Genomic DNA, 8,916 nt, shown 5'->3' on the forward strand with positions numbered 1-8,916 from the left:
GACTCCTTGAGCAAACACATGCATGTTTGACCTTGTCGTTAGTAGTGTGTGTGTGTTGCTGCTGTTTCCCCTCTTCCTGTCAGTTATAATCAACATGTTGGAGCAGGAGGTACGGTACACAGTAGTGTTATGCAGCAAATTATTATTCAATTTTTGACAAATAAAGGCATCATTCCATCTCAGATTTATTCGACACATAAAAATTAGTTTGGGGATGAGTGTCTCTTTCAGTCTAGAGTGTATGATTGGTGCAGTGTTATTCAGAGAGGAACTATCATGTTTTCAATCCACTTAAGGAATGTTTAGGCGGGAATAAATTCAAGTCGGATGAGGAGGTTATTGACAATGTGCAAGAATGGGTCAACATGCAGTCAAAAGACTTCTACTCTTTTTAGATTAAGAAGCTTCCTGAGTGCTGGAACAAGTGGATTGCAGTGACAGGAGACTACATAGAAAACTAGTGTGTAAGTCGTCTCATTGTATTCAATAAATAGATTGCAGTCCATAAATTCCTGTTTATATTTGAACGCCCCTTGTAATTAGCAGAAAACATGTTTATATTCTTCCACAGCATCATTTTATCTTTCCATTTTCTGGATCCCATTGCTATGATACATTCTCTGGTTGCTGGGAGTGTCAAGGATTTAAAGGTCAGCTTCAGCATTCAGGTTTTACCAGAGTTTGGCAGATAAACTCTTGAACTGCTCCAAAAACCTATTCACAAATCCTTTCTCTCAGTTTTTGTCTTAGAATTTTTGATTGTGTTTTGGTTCAGACAAAAGATATCTTTGATTCCCAGTTTTTGACTTTTTCTTTGTTTTCTCTGACTATAATTCCTGTATTTAGTTTTGGTTCTGGATAAAATATTGTTTTGACCTCTCTTTAATAAAATTGGCACGGATCTTGTCTACATTCATCTCTTGGTCTTCTCTCATTTTAAACTTGAATCTGCAGTTTTTGAGATTGCACATCCAGCAGCCATACCACCTGCACTTCAGAAAAGGTAGACATGCTTCGGCACAGCCAGTACTTGGGTGGTAGACCATCTCGGAAAAGGCTGCTGGAAGGGGTGTTGGTGAGGCCATCAAGGAGCTGTAACAGTCAGCTTCAAAAGCAAGCGAAAGCTACAATTCATTACCCGCTGGGGAGATGGATGATTTTCGAGAGGTTGCCACATTCAAACTATATCAGTCCAAGTCCTGTTTCCCTAATCCCACGATCTAATGAATTCATCCCCATCCAGATCATGCACATAAAAACATTAATACATACAGACTAACAAGAAGAAAAAAAACACATGTATTCATTGCGGTTTGCAGATATGAGAGCTGAATGTCCTATTCTATTAAAGTCAGAGGTCTGGGAATCAGTGGATGGTCATCAAATGTATATATAAAAACTAGTCTGACTCATCAGACGGGTCAACCTGAAAATGACTGAGTCTGGTTCAAGGCCTTGTAAAACATCTGCCCAGACACAAACAGACACTGAGGCTCACAATGTCCACAGTCACACACGTTTATTTTTCCTTTTCCAGACAGCACAAACCACAATACACTGTCCTTCTTTCTTCTGCCTCCTCCACTCCTCTCCTGCAAGCTCTGTCCACTGCCACCCAACTCAAGCTCATCTACTGGAGTGAGGCGGCCCCTTTCATTCAGTACCCAGATGTGCTCCAGGTGCTCTGTGACGATCTTCTGGTGGCACTTCCTGGTGTGGTGGAAGTGCCACATGAGCACCCGGAAGCACTCCGGGTGTCACTGGAATTCCTTCCAGCAGCACCTCCAAGTGTGGCGGAAGTGCTGCCATCCAGGGTTTCATAATCTTATGGGTGCCCCCTGGCGGTGGCCACGGGTCCCAACAGGGATGAGCTTCCCAGCTCTGTTCCAGTGGCCCCCAAGCAGACAAGGGCGGCTGCCCTCTCATGGCCCAGATGAGGTATTGTCCCTCTTGTGGACCTTCCAGGCGTCCTGGCTGGGTAGGGTCCACAGCCGTCTGCCTCAGCCTAATTTCTTTTCTCCGAGGGAGTTCATCTGCTTAACCGTCTACTGGGTAGTCACCACAAAACAGTGGACATCCCTGGGGGAAATTCATCTAGCTTTTGCTAGTTATCTCAGATAGCTGCCTTCTTGTTCTGTTCCCTGTGATTCTACCTCTTCTCAGTCATCCTTAAAGTCCAGATTTTTCTCACTAGAAATACCACTTTACTTCCTAAACCTTGGCAGCCATGAAACCGGTGGGATCCTCCAAACTTAGCCATCATTCATTATGAATTCTGCAAGCCCTCTAAATCACTTTACAATGAAGACTAACCAGTACTTTATGCTATCCCTATGAGGCCTTGCTAGGAATGTTTGGGCCCAGCCAGTGGTAGTCTAGGAAAAGCTTGGACTGCTGCTAGAGGAAGTGTTTCTGAGGCCCTCACACTGCACTTCCCATTTGGTCTTTCTATGGATCCCATTGTCCCAGTGCAGTGATGAGGACACCAAGTTGTAAAAATTGATGCCGTCCTTTGGATGAGATATAAAACCAAGGTCATGAGTCCCTATGGTAATAAAAAATCCCTAGGCATCTTTAAAAAAGAGTAGTCTGTTCTCGATGTCCTGGCTAAATTGCCCACCATTTGCTATTATTCTTACACCACTGGTCTGAATGGCAGAATTATTAATATCCACCCATATTAAAATCTCTCTTAGTCCAATTCAATGAATTTACATTTTTCTTTAGTAACTACATTTTGACTTAACAGTCCAGTACAACACAGTCAATACATCTATAGCTAAAAACAAAATGCAATATAAACACAAAATATAATCTTGAACAAAATAGAGAAACATGATATAAAACAATGCACGTATTTATAAATTTACAACAATGTGTACAGTACAGGTTGATCACCTGTGATGACAAATTTACTTCAAGACATGGCCAGTGTCACCACAGCAAAGAAAGAAAACGAGAAAGGCTTAGTAAAGGAAATTTGAAACAATTGCAAAAGTTAATCAATAATTAGATAAATGTGGAGGTAATTATTCTGACAGTAATAAGAGTAAAGTTGAAACCAGCCCCAACCAGGGTGCCAGTATTATTACGATGATATAATAAACTTGTCGTGCTAGCATGAATTTCTGCCTGATACTGTCCTTGTGCACATATACTATATAATGGTGCTATACATTTCTTAATGGCTAATAAAGCTTACTGCTGACTTGGGGTCTGTCAGTCTTTTAAGTGCACTCAGTCAAATGGGGCGGATATTAGTCTTCATTTAAACAAATAAGAGCAAGGTCCTTCCGCAATTAAAACTTTTGTTTTTATGACGCTGAAAGCCTACAATTTTGCTTCTGTTTCCCGGCACACCAATTGTTATTATTCTCCACATGCATGCAGGCACCAAGGTGTCTGCCTAATAGTAAAAAAAAAGAAGAAAAGTTGAGCTTTTTCAGGTGTGAAATTAACTTAAAAGGATTAAAAGCTTTCTTTTCATAGCTCTGCTGATTTTGGTGCTTTACTTAATTTTTAGGTGGAAGCCGTCCAACTGTTGGGAACAGACTACAAGTTTAGAATGCAATGGGCTTCAGCATTTAAAGTGCAAGTTTAAAAAAGTAGGAATGGTGTCATGTAAAGATTAGAAGACAAAAAAGATTCTTCTTATCGTTCCTTGCGTGATAAACACTGCTTATTCAACTCATGGAAGTCAACGTCTAACAATTCGATCAGAAGCAATAAATAGGCCACTCAATTCAGTCCAGGAGGACCACAGGCTATCCTTTGTAGTCAGATAGTCTCTTAGTTAAATTAGACAGCAGCTATTGGAGATTCTAAATAGTGATGCATAGATTTCACAAAATTGTTGCTAAAATTCGTTTTGCATACAATTTTATAACTGCAAAGCTAGCAACTCACTAAATAGAGATGTTTTATATGTTTTATAGTGTTTTGGAATGGAAGGCAAGGTGTGCCCACTAGGAAGTGCTGCAACACCCCAAACCCAGACACAACATCACAATCACAAATCCCAGTGCTACAGTAAGGTTAATTTTGATGAATACCTTGCAAAAAAAGGCTTTTAAATTACAAATAACACAATTGCAATGTAATTCTTCTCCTTCTCTTTTCCTTTCTCTCCTTCCACTCTTCCAGGCGAGCTTTGTCCTTCTTTCACCCGAGTCCAAATCACCTGTAATGAGGTCAAGCGGCTTCTTTTATGTTGGACCTGGGAGTATTTCCGATTCTAGGGCATCAGCAGATGGAAGGACTTCTGGGTCAATCAGAAGTCCCGTAAAGTAGGAATGATGAATCCCTGTATCACCTCTCCGGCAGAACCCAACAAGGATGCCCTTCAGGGCTACAGTTCCCAGTGTATCTTGTGGGTGTCCATTCAGGTAGTATCATCCTTGGACGCTGTCATTTAGCATGTTGTGGTGGCATGTAATCCTACCAGTTTGTCTCCCACTGATCCTTCCACTACACTGGCCTACCAACAACAACAACAACATTTATTTATATAGCACATTTTCATACAAATGATGTAGCTTTACAGGATGAAGAAAGAGAAAATATATTTAAAAAAAAAATAGGCAATATTAATTAACATAGAATAAAAGTAAATTCCAATGGCCAGGGAGGACAGAAAAAACAAAAAAAAAAACTCCAGATGGCTGGAGAAAAAAATAAAATCTGCAGGGGTTCTGCGGCCACGAAACCACCCGGCCCCCTCTGGGCATAAAATACCGGCTGGGTATTGTTTCATGGTCCATCTCTTCCAGGATGCCAGTCTGACTACTACCAAACTTGCATCTCCTGCCTCTCTCTTGGCTGAGACAGGATGATCTTTGCCCTGTTTCTTGTGCCATTGTACGGCTGGCCTCCCATCCACATAAGGAACCTTGCCTAATCCCAGCCGGGACGCTCACCCATTCATACCATCCATGACAAGAGAAATATTGCTACTGTATGCACCCATTTGCCCACATCATTCTTTTAAAGTTGAACTGAGCCAGGGGAGGACTGGTTACCTGACACTGTTATGAATTTGCAGGCTTTAAAAATATTATTATGGCTAGAAATATTTTTTCTAAATATCACTTGGGTTGTTTTAGGGATTTTATTTATCTGGATATCATATATTAATCAATATCTGGAATCATTTCTGAATGGGAGCTTTACATAATTCTCACTTCTGGAAAGAAGTATATTGTAGTGTCCGCACTGATGGATGGATTCTCTGCTCTTTACATGGCTCTTTGAAGTGACTCACTATCCTTATACTAGCTAGAAAAGCATGTGCAACTGTGCAGTGTCACCATTTTTATAGGTGCTTCTGTTATTGATTATGCAATGGCAGCTCATCCTTTTGCTGACTCTTCCCTGGATGATGTAACTTGTCCTCTCTTCAAGTCACAATCCCCAGCTGTCATTTCTAACTCTTTGCAACGGCCCATGAACTCATCGAAATGGCAGGGTGGTCTTCTCTCCTGCTTCAGTCATGCAGCTGGAGACAAAGATGCATCAGCAGGGTTTGGGAGTGCTGTGTTGTCAGATGGTAGAGTAGCGATGTTGTGGGCTGCACTGGCAAGTCGCACAGCCAGGATGCTAAGTGGTGTGCTGTCGTTCGGTGCAGCGGGTGTGTTTAATGCTGGTCAGCTCTAGTCAAGCAGGCAGACCTTCTTCTGTGCAATACAGATGTACCAGCCTCTTTGCTGTTTTAGTTTACTGAAATAGTGCCACAAACCATGTTGTATATCTGGATCTCAGCTTTGAGACTCTTCGCTTCACAATGCCTCTATGATCTGCGTTGTCTGTTGGCTGCACATTTTCGCCTCCTGCCCTGCTTCTCACAGCTCACTTCTGGTTAGTTGTAACTTGATCTGACACACTTTTCCCCATCCTTATACGCTCTATCGGTATCCATGCACCTGGGCTAATGGACCTTAGGAAATCTAGAAGTGGTGGCAAAGCTGCAGATGTGTCAGTTTCTTAGCTGTCTCCATTTGGGTACTGCTGCCACAAACAGCACTCCAGATTATGGATGTGAGCCTCAAGACTCTCCAGCACCTCCTCTGAAGAGCCAAGTAGGTTTGTTTTAGGTCTCCAAAGCACACTGCACTTCACTAAGTTGGAATGTAGGTCCTCTCCATGTTCCGCTCCTGACACCAATGTAATGTTGGTGCCGAGCTCCAGAATGGATGGATTCTCTGCTCTTCACATGGCTCTTTGAGGTGGCTCGCTATCCTTAAAAGGACTGCTTACCTTTTGCCACACTGCCATTTTAATAGGCGCTCCTGCCATTGATGATGTAACGCCAGCTCAATTGTTTGCTGACTCATCTCTGGCTGCAACTTGTCCTGAGCCATTGCAATATTTGTATATTTAAATATTTATACATTACTGCAATGCCATCTTGTTTTAGTTACAGGTGCCACCATTTTCAGAATCCAGGAAGTTTCTTTGTCTGATACCACTGAAGCAACACTCTATATACCAGCAAAAAGGAAAAATTATCTTCAAAAATTGGAATAAAAACTTTTGTGTGTGTCTTTTTTGATATTAATATTCTGGAATTCTAGCCATTCTTTTTGACCACAGTTCCTGTTTAGTGTTTTGACTTTGACAACTGATTAAAAGGCTTTTTATTCTTATGATTCTTTTCTGACTTCAATTTTCATTTCATGAGAACCTACTGTAGATATTTAACAAGCGAGTGGAGACCATTCAGTCCTTTAACCTCGTTTGTTTAGATAATAGCTAAGCTGCCCAAACATCTCATCCAAACAAAGTACTTCTTAAAGGTTTTCAAGGTTTCTTCAATTCTATGTCTCAGTAGTTTGTTTCCCACAACTCTTTGAGTAAAGAAGTGTTTCCTGGCTTCAGTCCTAAATGCTTGCCCCCCTCCCTTAATTTCCAAATACTGTATGTCTGTTCTGAAGCTTGCCCAAGTCTTCTTGAACTGTTTTTGCTACCTCCTCAGTGTCTGCCATGCCTCCAATTTTAGTTTCTTCTTCGAATATTATGCGTTTACTAACTGCACCGGAATCAAAGTCAGTGATATAAATCAGAACAAGTAATGGTCCAAGGACAGACCCCTGAGGGATGTTTCATTTCATGTGGAGCATTCTCCTCTTATCTGTACTCTTTGTTTCCTAATGGTTAAATAATTCAAGTTCCAATTTTTTAGGTTACCTCTGATGCCTGCAGCTTCTAGTTTCAGCTCCCAGTCCAACTTAAAATTGTCTCTGCTCCGTCTTCCTGCAATGCAACACCATAGGCAGGGAGCTGCACCCAGTGCTGTTTAGATAATCAGCTTGAATGTTTCTTTGTTTCTACTTGCTTTATGGATTTACATGTTATTGGAGGGGTTCTTTGTTCTATGGACATTCTGACTTTCATTTAAGGTATTGATTTTGGGATTCTGGATTCGTTTAATTGTCCTTTGTTTTGCATTTGAAAGACAGGCCCCTTTTTGATACCTATTGCTTTCATTTTGCTTTTAGAGTTTTTCTCTATTTCCAAATAAATAAATACATCTTTTATAGGTTTCTTATCTCCCTTTCTGTGTATTTTGACAGTAAAAGTCTTTTCCCCACTGTTGGGCCTATGCTGGCCATGCACCTGTATCTTGTGTCTAAGGGCCAGGCTGATTTGGATACGTGAGGCTTATACTTTTTATTCAGGCCAGTGTGGGAGTATATGTCTGGCCTTGATTTTTGAGGTCTGCTATCATTTTAATTTTTGGGGAGCAGGTACAAAAACATAACAGCTTGCTGTCAGCGCCATATGCACCACCATCCCTTTTTCCTCTCAAAATATTGTGACGCTTTGACAAGTAACAGCTGGTTTACAAAATTGCACAGTATTGCAGTGACACAGGTGATGTAGTGGGTTTCATAAGGACTGATTGGGATGTTTCTAACTAGTAATTTGTAAACTTGTATCTGTATCTGGTTTATCGTGAAAGAGTTTTGGTATGACTCTAACTTGGTTATGTAGACCCACAGATATAATACTAATGGATTTGTTGTGCATCCAGAACTGGTTGCTACTGTACTTCACTTTCCCTATTAGAGGACATCCACTCTTTCTTCACTTTTACCCCAGGCAGCAGAATACAACAAATATTAAATGCAAACCGGGGAGCAGGCAATAATCTTGTATTCAGTCATTATAATCTTCAATATCCTTAAATATTCTTATAGTGCCAATAAGCAGAAGCAAATAAATATAAATGTGTGGCAAATCAATGATACAATCTGGTTATTTATGAAGTTATTATAGGCACCCATTGTGCATAGCTTAGACTCTCTTAAGGTTACACTTCTGCATCTTAAACTTTCTGCATCTTTTTGGTTTTCCCTTCTTCTCCTCCTTCCTAGTTCTTCTCTTCAGCATACTTTCACTTTAAGCTGATGACTTTTTAAAATTTGTCATGGCCGAAGGCAACACCCCTAGTCCCTCTCTGTCCAATGTCATTTTGACAGACCACATCGGTACATGTTAATAAGGTGTTCATTTGCAAAGATAACCAATGGTTCAAGCGCTTCAGTTTAATGCATGGCCTTTCTATAACTTCAATTTAATCTTAATTTAACTTAATCCTGATACTCTATATGTTCAATTTCCTCATAATAACTATTCATGGTGGCTCTAAAATCTGTACTGACCCCTACTCTCTTTTCTGTTTCTTTTTCCAGTTTCTTTGTGGTGGTGGCCTGCGCCACCTCCACCTACTCAAAGCTTCATGATGCTCCAACAATGATGGACGGATTAAAAGGCAGAAGTCTAAGTGACCATCATCATCATCAAGCCCTTCCGTGAGAACCCTAAATCCAAAGAGGACTGTTTCATTTATGTTAGGTAGAATGCCCAGAGGGGACTGGGCGGTCTCAAGGTCTGGAATCCCTACAGATTTTATGTTTT

The 8,916-nt window shown here is 40.8% G+C and overlaps 1 long non-coding RNA gene across 1 annotated transcript; it reads left to right on the forward strand.

Moving 5' to 3' along the window:
- Positions 1–393: 393 nt before the first annotated feature.
- LOC120516285 lies at positions 394–4,506 on the forward strand. Its single transcript, XR_005630821.1, has 3 exons — positions 394–464; positions 3,936–4,029; positions 4,144–4,506. It is a non-coding gene; the product is annotated as an uncharacterized LOC120516285 (long non-coding RNA).
- The last annotated feature ends 4,410 nt before the right edge of the window (positions 4,507–8,916 follow it).

The sequence above is a fragment of the Polypterus senegalus genome, chromosome 16 (assembly GCF_016835505.1).
Source record: "Polypterus senegalus isolate Bchr_013 chromosome 16, ASM1683550v1, whole genome shotgun sequence".
Taxonomy (NCBI): Eukaryota; Metazoa; Chordata; class Cladistia; order Polypteriformes; family Polypteridae; genus Polypterus; species Polypterus senegalus.